At 50.6% G+C, this 11,615-nt stretch overlaps 1 protein-coding gene across 1 annotated transcript in view; it reads left to right on the top strand.

Moving 5' to 3' along the window:
* The first annotated feature begins 461 nt into the window (after positions 1-461).
* The window catches only part of TEP1 (telomerase associated protein 1), a 119,149-nt gene continuing 107,995 nt past the window's right edge, over positions 462-11,615 (top strand). The window contains exon 1 of the mRNA XM_075319906.1: positions 462-591. The gene's annotated coding sequence lies outside the window, so the exon portion shown is untranslated. The remainder of the gene's footprint in view (positions 592-11,615) is intronic.

The raw sequence follows: 11,615 nt of genomic DNA, 5'->3' as shown, positions 1-11,615 counted from the left end.
AAGCGCTCTGGGGCTCAAGGGGTTAAAAAGCCACATTTGACTTTTAGGATTGATACTTCCAATAGGTGGCGCTCGAGTGTGTTTCCTTCCTCACTGGAGGGACAATTTGTATAATCCCCTGCCTCATGCAAAACCCTGCAGATTGCCTTTAGAGGACTGCCAGTCATAGTGCGCTTACGGCAGCCATCGCAGTGTGACCTGCCCTGACACTCCGGTGGTGCTGATAATCTTCCCTAGGAACAAACATTGGTCTTTGGATTTAGTCATAGACTCAAAAAATCATCTCCCCCAAAATACCAGTAGCAAAATAAAAAAGCTGGAATTGCTGACATTTTCCCATAAGTGTGGTATACAGAGCCATTTTATCTCCTCAGGGCAGGGAAGGCTTTACAGGCACGTGTAATCTTTACTGCCAAAATGGACGTTCCGATAGAAATATGACCTGTGGTTCTCGTGTGGGTGTGAGATTGGCTGTGGAGAAAGCAGGAAGCAGGAAATAGCGAGTGACGAGGACGATCCACGCATCAGCTGCCCGTGTGTGACTGTGTATCGTGGAGCGCGGTCTGTGGTGACAGGTGCCGCACACTATAGGTAATGGCGGCGGGCGCTTCATGTCAGCAGAGAGGGACCATGGAGGAGAAGCGGGAAAGCCCCCTCCTCACAGGGACTGACGGGTCCCCGCCCTGCCCAGCTCCGGACTGATGCGGCATAGCCAGCACCACGGCGGCCTGTACCAGCTAATCTGCTGCCCTCTAGTGGTAGACATGGAGATTACAGGGGGGGTGAGCTCAGCAGAGCGGGACCATGGAGGAGAAGCGGGAAAGTCCCCTCTGCGCTCCGTCCTCATAGGGACTGACAAGTTCCCGACCTTCTCAGCTCAGTAATGATGCAGCATAGCCTGCACCATTGCAGCCTGTACCAGTTAACCTTCTGCCCTCTAGTGGTGGACATGGAGATTACATGGGGAGAAGCTCAGCAGAATGGGACCATGGAGAAGTGGCAAAGTCCCCTCTGTTCCCAGTCCTCATAGGGACTGACAGGGGGGATGGGCTCAGCGGGTAGCGTGACCCCAAGTGTGAGCCCGGCACATGGGGACATGGCTGCTCTGTGCCCAGATGATTGGCACGCTGCACACTTTTTTAGTTTACTGGTGGTTACTAGTGATGAGTGGGCACTACCATGCTCTGTACTCGTAGTGAGCAGTCAGACGCTCGGATGGGCTGGACTCGAGTGCTGCGTATAATGGAAGTCAATGGGGAACCCGAGCATTAACTTTCCTTGTGCTCGGTACACAAGTGCATCCCGTCCGAGCCTCCGACTGCTCGCACTCTGGGCATGGTACTGCTCGCTCATCACTACCGGTTCCATCTGTTTCATTGTTACAAGAGTGGACACTAGTGATGAGCGAGTACTAAAAAGCTCGGGTGCTCGAAGCTCGGGCCGAGCCTCCCAAGATACTCGTGTACTCGGCCCGAGCAACGAGCCCAATGTTATCCTATGGGAGACCCGAGTATTTTTGTGAAATGACCTCCCGGCAGCATGGAGAAACCCTAAAAATGTCACAAAAGTCTCAGAAGAGTGCTCAAATGACATGGCAACAGCATGGGGAAGACCCCTTGAAGCATTTATCACTCAAAAGTCACAGCTGTGAACAATTTTGTCCGCGTTTTACGCCATTTTTACGGACTCACCAGAAAACCTTCCAAAATGACCCCAAAATGATTTTTCATGGCGGAAATGTTAAGGGCACATACCCAATAGTGAGATAGAGCTGGTGTATGTTACTTTTTGAGATCAATACATGAAAGATTTTACGTGAAAACATTGTGTGGCACTCCGATGTCCCTGAGAAGAGACGTACATGAAGGCCTCTTGAGTCTAATGTGCCCATTTTGAGGAAGTGAGTCTTTGTAGTATTTTCCTTTGCCAGGGCAGTCCTAAATTGTGAGGTTCACCAATGCCCCTGCATACAGACGTGCATGAGGGCCTGTAAACCTGAAGTGCCCATTGGAAGGAAGTGGGTGTATTATAGTATAGCCCTTAGGCAGGGAAGCCAAACATTGGGAGGCTCCACGTTGTCCCTGGATAGAGACGTGCATGAAGGCCTGTAAACCTGAAGTGCCCATTGGAAGGAAGTGGGTGTATTATAGTATAGCCCTTAGGCAGGGAAGCCAAACATTGGGAGGCTCCACGTTGTCCCTGGATAGAGACGTGCATGAAGGCCTGTAAACCTGAAGTGCCCATTGGAAGGAAGTGGGTGTATTATAGTATAGCCCTTAGGCAGGGAAGCCAAACATTGGGAGGCTCCACGTTGTCCCTGGATAGAGACGTGCATGAAGGCCTGTAAACCTGAAGTGCCCATTGGAAGGAAGTGGGTGTATTATAGTATAGCCCTTAGGCAGGGAAGCCAAACATTGGGAGGCTCCACGTTGTCCCTGGATAGAGACGTGCATGAAGGCCTGTAAACCTGAAGTGCCCATTGGAAGGAAGTGGGTGTATTATAGTATAGCCCTTAGGCAGGGAAGCCAAACATTGGGAGGCTCTACGTTGTCCCTGGATAGAGACCTGTTAGGTTCTTAGTGCCTCCGTGCTTGCATTTAAAAACCGCACGTGTGTGCCTGTTGGTGGCAGCTTTCCGCTGCATTTGTGTGAGTTTTGCACAAACTTGGATATAACACACAAGTCTAGTGAATACACATCAGCACAGCATTGCAAAATGCGCAAGGGCGTTGTCAACGAACAAGGAAGTGGACGTGATGGTGGTGCAGGCAGACACCGAGGTTGTGTGCAAGCTCTAATTTCGCCACAACAAAGGGCCACATCTAGTCGCTCGCACGTCCTGTCCCAAATTCTTGGGGACCGCAGCAGTACACCCCTCTTGAACCAAGACCAGTGTCAACAGGTTGTTAGTTGGATAGCGGATAATGCTTCCAGTCAGATTGGCACCACCACAAACACTCTGTCTTCCACACGGTCAAGTGTCAGTAGCCGTGATACTGCACCGCACATTTCAGAACCTGATCCTCCTTCCTACCACCAGGCCGAGTACACGTCCACGGACATTACTGATCCCACACTTGGACACTCGGAATAGCTGTTCGTTCACGTTTCCATTCACAAATTCTGGCCTCTCGCCAGCTCCTGTTGAAGTGGGCCATGACGAGATTGTATGTACAGATGCACAAATATTTGAGCAGCCACGTTCTCACGAAGTTGGCAACGTGTCTCAACAAGGGGTGGCCGATGATGAGACACAATTGTCAGGAAGTCAGGAGGAGGAGCAGGGTGCGGAAGAGGAAGACGACGTGGTGGATGATCCAGTAACTGACCCAACCTGGCAGGAGGATATGCAGAGCGAGGACAGCAGTGCACAGGGGGAGGGAGGCGTAGCATCACAACAGGCAGTAAGAAGCAGAGTGGTGGCCCCAGGCAGACGTCAGTCAACTGTTCCCCGGAACAACACGACACAAGGTGCCTGTACAAATGTTAGGTCTTCCCGAGTCTGGCTGTAATACTATTGTATGTATTGAGGATTTCGATTGCGTTAGGGCAATGACAACCAGAGACGAGTTCTTGGTGCAAGACATTTATAATATGCAACCAGCAAATATGTACATAAACGGAACAAAAACACAGTAGAACATAAATACAGGAAATACCTTCCAGGGACTGAGCGAAAGGGAATTCCCGGTACCGCGCACCGGACTCCCCCAGGGAGACCACCAACAGCAAACCCCTATACAGGGACTGTCTGGCAATCACCCCAGAAGCCCTAAATGCGCAGCAGCCGGGACACAAAAGGGCAATAGGTAAGTCGAAAAATGTCTGTACGTGATGTGAGTCCAGAGTGGTATTAAACGGAAGGAACCGGGCAGAAGTTCCGACCAAAGACGGCAAACGGAGTCCAGGTACAGCTAGATGATACCAGATGAAGTCCAGAGTCGGTGTCGGTTGTTTTCCAAGAGGATCCGAATAACAATCAGGAACCAAAAGCAGCAGGGCAGGAGCACACAGGAAGCAGTATACTCAGGCACTGGACTAAGCTTTAGGGGCGGCTTTTAAACAGATGGACAGGAAGTAGGGCAACATAACAGAAAACTCCATGTTAACAAAGGGCAAGCTCTTTCAAAAGAAAACTGGAAAACCAGGAACTCTGACACTGGCAGTTTTTTAAGTTGGCTCCAGATGATTCTAAAAAGGCCATTTGCAACACCTGCCATGCCAGCATCAGCAGGGGTACCAAAACTAGCAGCCTGACCACCACCAGCATGATCAGGCACATGTCAGCCAAGCACCCGACTTTGTGGGAAGTACAACAGAGTCGAGGAGCAGTGCTTGCTGATGTCACTGCTACGTCTTCGCTGGTTGTGCATGCGAGCCAATCCCCTGTCCATGCTGCCTGCGAACAAGCCTCCTCCACTCCTGCACCTGCAGTTGCCTACGCAGAAAGAACACCATCATCAAGCACGTCCTTGTCCCAGCGCAACGTTCAGTTATCCATTCAGCAAACCTTTGAGCGCAGGCGCAAATACACTGCCAACACCCCACATGCCACAGTTCTAAATGCTAACATTTCGCGACTGCTTGCGCTGGAAATGTTGCCTTTTAGGCTGGTTGAGACAGAAGCATTCCGCGAACTGATGGTGGCAGCTGTCCCACGTTACTCGGTCCACAGCCGACACTATTTCTCCCTGTGTGCCGTCCCCGCATTGCATAACTAACCACGTGTCACAAAACATCACACGTGCCCGGAACAACGCTGTTTCAGCCAAAGTCCACCTAACCACAGACACGTGGACAAGTGCATGTGGGCAAGGCCGCTACATCTCGTTGACGTCACACTGGGTTAATATTGTGCAAGCTGGGACCCAGTCTGAGCGAGGGACGGAATACGTCCTTCACACACCAAGTTTTGCAGGCCCTACCTCAGTCAGGGTTTCACACACACTCTACAGCTCCGGAATGTCATGCTCCTCAGCCTCCTCCTCCTCCTGCGCATCCTGATCCACTTTACCCTCCACACCAGTCCCAAGCTGTAAGTGTCGCTGGCGGAGGAGGGGACGGTGCGCTCTCCCACTGCTCGGGTCCGGCTGACGCAGCTCTACGGCTGCTGCTGCTCGTTGGCTCGAGCGATGGCCGGATCCCGGGGACTCGAGCGGCGCTACTCGCCCGTGAGTGAAAAGGGGTGGTTTGTGTTTTGGGGATATTGTCCGTGACGCCACCCACGGTTGTGGTGATTGTGTGGACACCACCGCTGCTCTGGACGGGGATCCCGGGAGCCTGTGACAGGGAGCAGCTTTGTTGTTATTTCTCCCCTACGTGGGTAGGGGGGTTGGTTGTCCCGGGGCCTGGTGATGGGGTAGAGATGGATGACAGGCGGGTTGCGGGGCCTGATGAAGTGCATGGTCGCAGGGGCAGCGCTGTGCCGCACGGCACGGAGGTACTCACTCAGCCCAATGATGATGACACAGTTCAGGGTAAAACAAGTGGCTGGATGGACAGGTCACTCGGACGGCTGCGGTTGTTCCTCCCTGCAGGTTAGTGATGACTGTCTCTCCCTGCACCGAAGTTAAGTGTTGGTAGTGATGGTTTCCCAACGGTAACCCGCTCCCTGACCTGGATATGGGCCGGAGGAGCCCCTTTTGCCCACAGGCGCTGGCCCTGGGAGACGGTTGCCCTTGCCGGTGGCTGTGTCTCCCCTTCACGGTTGTACGGTTGCCTTCTATCTGGACTTGGCTGTTTGGAAACCCTGAGGTCCCCTTCAATAACGGATTTGGCAAATTCACGGCGACACCAAGCCTTGCCGGGATCCGAAAGTCCTCTGCCAATGGTGCTGGCTTCGCTTTGTATACCGGTCCGGTACGGCCGGGTCACCACCCGTCCACGGTCCTTACGGCAGACTCCAATCGGCCTCCACTGCAGACGGTCACCACATCCTGCCAACCTTGCTGTCCTGTCCAGGCCACACACCCGGACCAACTTCAGGCTCTTTGCTGTCACTTTTCTCCTCTCTACTACTTTCCTCCTTCCACTTCCTTAGCTTAACTCTCACTGCCTGTGTTTTCCCTCCTCCTCGGTGGGTGGAGACCAACCGCCTGGCTCCACACCCTGGTGTGGACAACAGCCCCTGGGGAAGGCAACAAGGATTTTGTGTTTTGACTATGATATGCCTGCAGGGAGTGTGGGGTGTTTAAGTGTTGTGCTCTGTGGCCCCTGGCTTGTCCAGGGCGACACAGAAGCACTGCAGCACTGCCTCGGCGAAGCGGCAACAGGCAGTGCTGAAGCTAATCTGCATAGGTGACAAACCCCACAATGCAGAAGAGGTGTGGACAGCTCTGAAACAGCAGGCAGATCACTGGCTCACAACTCTGAACCTAAAGCCAGGAAAGGTGGTGTGTGACAATGGCCGGAACCTGGTGGCGGCTTTGAGGCGAGGCCAGCTGACACATGTTCCATGCTTGGCCCATGTGCTCAACCTCGAGGTTCAGCGGTTTCTAAAGTCATAGTCAGAGCTGTCTGATCTGCTGGTAAAAGTTCGCCGCCTGTCTGCACATTTTCGAAAGTCACCTACTGCTTCAGCCGGCCTTGCCGCCTTAAGACGCCGTTTGCATCTTCCGGCACACAGACTGGTGTGTGATGTCCCCACGCGTTGGAATTCAACTCTGCACATGTTGGTCAGGATATGTGAGCAGAAGAGGGCAGTTGTTGAGTACCTGCATCACCTAAGCCGTCGGGAAATGGGTCAAACTCCACACATAACACCTGAGGAGTGGAGATGGATGTCCGACCTATGCACCATCCGCCAAAACTTTGAGGACTACAACAAGATGGTGAGCGGCGATGACGACATTATTAGCGTCACCATACCGCTTCTCTGCCTTCTAAAATGGTCTCTGCTCAGAAAACAAACATGATGCATTGCAGGCGGAGCGCGATGAGTTTCAGCAAGAAACAGTAGTGGGTGTGGGTGATGATAACACACAGCCCAGCCTCGTCTCATCACAACGTGCAGTGGAGGACTATGACGAGGAGGAGGATGAAGACATGGAGCAACTCTCTGGCCAAATTGAGGATATGACATGCAGTCATATCCTCGGTTCAGCGTGGCTGGCCAGAGGACAGGGTAGATGATGAGGAGGAGGAGGACAGCATGTTCAGTCATCGTGTCGGTCAGGATACTGAAGTGATGGCTGTTAAGAGTCTGGCACACATGGCTGACTTTATGGTAAGCTGCCTGTCTCGTGACCCTCGCGTTAAGAACATCTTGGCCGACAATCATTACTGGTTGGTAACACTGTTAGACCCACGCTAAAAGGAGAACTTTATGTCTCTTATTCCCGAGGCGGAGAGGTCAGGCAAAATGCAGCAGTTCCAGAAGGCCATAGTCACGGAAGTAGGCAAAGCATTCCCCTCACAAAACGCTAGCGGCATAGGTCATGAATCAGTGGACAACCGAGGCGTACAGCCGAGAGAGGCACAAGTCCAATCCGCCAGAGGTAGGGGAACAGTCTTTAAGATGTGTGACAGTTTTCTCAGCCCCTCACGTACCACAGCCCCTGAGGTGCGGGGTAGTGCCACAAGAAATCCTAAGTTTGCCCAGATGCTGAAGGAGTACCTTGCAGATCGAACAACTGTACTCCGACATTCCTCTGTGCCTTACAATTATTGGGTATCCAAGCTGGACACGTGGCATGAATTGGCTCTCTACGCCTTGGAAGGCCTGGCCTGCCCTGCTGCTAGCGTTTTGTCAGAGCGTGTTTTTAGTGCCGCAGGTGGAATCATTACAGATAAACGCACCCGCCTGTCAACTGAAAATGCTGACAAGCTGACTCTGATCAAGATGAACAAGGGTTGGATTGGGCCAGACTTCACCACACCACCAGCAAATGAGAGCGGAATTTAAAGTTTGCCATGTACCTCCACTCACCCATGGGTACACACTTCTGGAGTTTGGCTAATCGCTGGACTGCTCCTCCTTCTCCTCATGCGCCACCATGATGATGACCGTTACAAATTGCAATACTTAGGCCTTTGTTTCAGGTATACCCCCAGTGGTAAATTTTTTCGCCCATTCTTTGCAGAATGGACATTACAACGACAGGAGACCCACTCCTTTGCAATGGGAACAATGTTTTGAGGCCCTCATGCACGTCTCTATCCAGGGACAACGTGGAGCCTGACGCTGCCACCGACTGCCACACACGTGCTGTTTTTAAATGCAAGCACGGACGCAATAAGAACCTAACTGGTTTTTAGGAGCGACAATTACTGAGAAGTCTGACACTATCAGACACTGCTGACTGACGTGTATTATACACTAGACTTGTGCGTTATATAATAGTTTGTGCAAAACGCGCACCTGTACCCTGCCACCGACTGCCACACACGTGCTGTTTTTAAATGCAAGCACGGACGCAATAAGAACCTAACTGGTTTTTAGGAGCGACAATTACTGAGAAGTCTGACACTATCAGACACTGCTGACTGACGTGTATTATACACTAGACTTGTGCGTTATATAATAGTTTGTGCAAAACGCGCACCTGTACCCTGCCACCGACTGCCACACACGTGCTGTTTTTAAATGCAAGCACGGACGCAATAAGAACCTAACTGGTTTTTAGGAGCGACAATTACTGAGAAGTCTGACACTATCAGACACTGCTGACTGACGTGTATTATACACTAGACTTGTGCGTTATATAATAGTTTGTGCAAAACGCGCACCTGTACCCTGCCACCGACTGCCACACACGTGCTGTTTTTAAATGCAAGCACGGACGCAATAAGAACCTAACTGGTTTTTAGGAGCGACAATTACTGAGAAGTCTGACACTATCAGACACTGCTGACTGACGTGTATTATACACTAGACTTGTGCGTTATATAATAGTTTGTGCAAAACGCGCACCTGTACCCTGCCACCGACTGCCACACACGTGCTGTTTTTAAATGCAAGCACGGACGCAATAAGAACCTAACTGGTTTTTAGGAGCGACAATTACTGAGAAGTCTGACACTATCAGACACTGCTGACTGACGTGTATTATACACTAGACTTGTGCGTTATATAATAGTTTGTGCAAAACGCGCACCTGTACCCTGCCACCGACTGCCACACACGTGCTGTTTTTAAATGCAAGCACGGACGCAATAAGAACCTAACTGGTTTTTAGGAGCGACAATTACTGAGAAGTCTGACACTATCAGACACTGCTGACTGACGTGTATTATACACTAGACTTGTGCGTTATATAATAGTTTGTGCAAAACGCGCACCTGTACCCTGCCACCGACTGCCACACACGTGCTGTTTTTAAATGCAAGCACGGACGCAATAAGAACCTAACTGGTTTTTAGGAGCGACAATTACTGAGAAGTCTGACACTATCAGACACTGCTGACTGACGTGTATTATACACTAGACTTGTGCGTTATATAATAGTTTGTGCAAAACGCGCACCTGTACCCTGCCACCGACTGCCACACACGTGCTGTTTTTAAATGCAAGCACGGACGCAATAAGAACCTAACTGGTTTTTAGGAGCGACAATTACTGAGAAGTCTGACACTATCAGACACTGCTGACTGACGTGTATTATACACTAGACTTGTGCGTTATATAATAGTTTGTGCAAAACGCGCACCTGTACCCTGCCACCGACTGCCACACACGTGCTGTTTTTAAATGCAAGCACGGACGCAATAAGAACCTAACTGGTTTTTAGGAGCGACAATTACTGAGAAGTCTGACACTATCTGGACTGTTTTACACTGTGTACACCAGCCCCAGATATGATGAAGGCTGGTATACGGTCACCACTAGGAATGGCTATATATACCCTGCCTGCCTGCCTGTATACTGCTACAATAGTCCTGACAAGGACTCTTCTGGTCACTAGCCTGTATTCCGACCTGGCTATACCCTGCCTGTATATAGCAACAATAGTCCTGAGAAGGACTCTGCTACTGTACTCCGACCTGGCTATACCCTGCCTGCCTGTATACAACTAGAATAGTCCTGAGAAGGACTTCTGGTCACACTGTTTGCAGCCCTGCTCCGGAACTAACTATAAAGGGCCGCAAAGCTTTCCCTGAATCAGCGACACTCTCCCTACACTCACTGTCAGAATAGCTGTGAGCAGAGCACAGCGCGCCGGCCTATATAAAGGCTCGGTGACGCTGTGCAGGCCGGCCAATCACTGCAATTCCACAACTAACAGGGCTGTGGCATTGCAGTGGTCTGCCAGCCAATCCCTGCATGAGGGCTGGCTCTCAAAAGAGCGCCAACATGCAGAAATGAAGACCACGAGTAAAGCACGAGTATCGCGAGATTACTCGGTCCCCGCCGAGCAGCCCGAGTACAGTGATACTCGTGCGAGTACCGAGTAGTGACAAGCATGCTCGCTCATCACTAGTGGACACCATTTCTAGGAGAGTGCATCTCATGCCCAGGGGAGTCTCTGTGGAGATTTATACTTGGCTTTAGGATGGAAGAATACTTTATTGATGGCCAGTGCTACCATGATGACATATCTTATAGATACTTTAGGAGACGCACAATTCTCCCCACAGTAAGAGCCATGCCACTTCTGATGATTCCTGTGTGAAAGTGAAGATCTGACCAGAATCCAGGTGCCAACCTGCAATCTGTATGGCCGTCGTGTTCAGTTATAGGTGACACTTCTATGGGGCTGTGGGGGTTCCCTATGGCTCAGTGCTATGGAGACATTGGGGATGGTAGGAAAAAAAGAAAAGCAATGACCCTTTTTTCTTAAAACGCTGAGTACCAGCAGATTTAAAGCTCTGTATGTGAAAAACCTAGCTTCCACTGCTATAAAGGTATCTGTGTAAGAGAAACTGTCAGCAGGTGTTTGCTATTTAATCTGAGAGCAGCATAACATAGGGACGGGACGCCACAGATAATCTCATTCATGACGAGCTGTGGCGTTCTGTACCTGACTGGAGATTTTTGATTTAGTGCATGGAGGCCCACGCTGCTAATCAGGCTCTCCAGATTCATGAAGAGGTGTGCACCCAGTCTTGATTAATCGGGCCCTCAGTGTTTTATCTGCAGGAGATTATCATTAGAGGCCTTCTGGTGGTGTGCATGCTTGACCATCTTAATCTGTGTAACCCCTCCACCACTACTAATTGACAGCTTGCTGTGCTGAAAATCAGTGGTGTGGGCAGGGTTATACATAGCTCAGCACTCTGACCTCTGCTACATCTACAGCTGAGAAAATAAGGATTCTGTCCAAACTACACCAAGTAGACCAGTAAGTGTTACATCACGGAATCAGGCTGTCTGCCCCTACATCATGCAGTCCTGTATAGACACACACTAGTATTTATATGCTGGTAGCAGCATTATCATAGAGCCTTTGAAATACCCAGACTAGTCCTGTCTCATATTCTTTAAAGGGAACCTGTCACCAGAATTTTCGCTATGAAGCTAAAAGAATCCCCTTCTGCAGCTCCTGGGATGCATTCTAGAAAGGTTCCTCTTGCTACTGGCCCCCCTTTCAGACCTAAATAAACACTTTATAAAATCTTACCTTTTGGTATGCTAATGAGCTTTGCTGGCCACGGGGGCAGGCTGTATTGCGTCCGTT

This window comes from Anomaloglossus baeobatrachus, chromosome 1 (genome assembly GCF_048569485.1).
Source record: "Anomaloglossus baeobatrachus isolate aAnoBae1 chromosome 1, aAnoBae1.hap1, whole genome shotgun sequence".
Classification (NCBI taxonomy): Eukaryota; Metazoa; Chordata; class Amphibia; order Anura; family Aromobatidae; genus Anomaloglossus; species Anomaloglossus baeobatrachus.
This window is presented reverse-complemented; position numbering and strand designations above follow the sequence as displayed.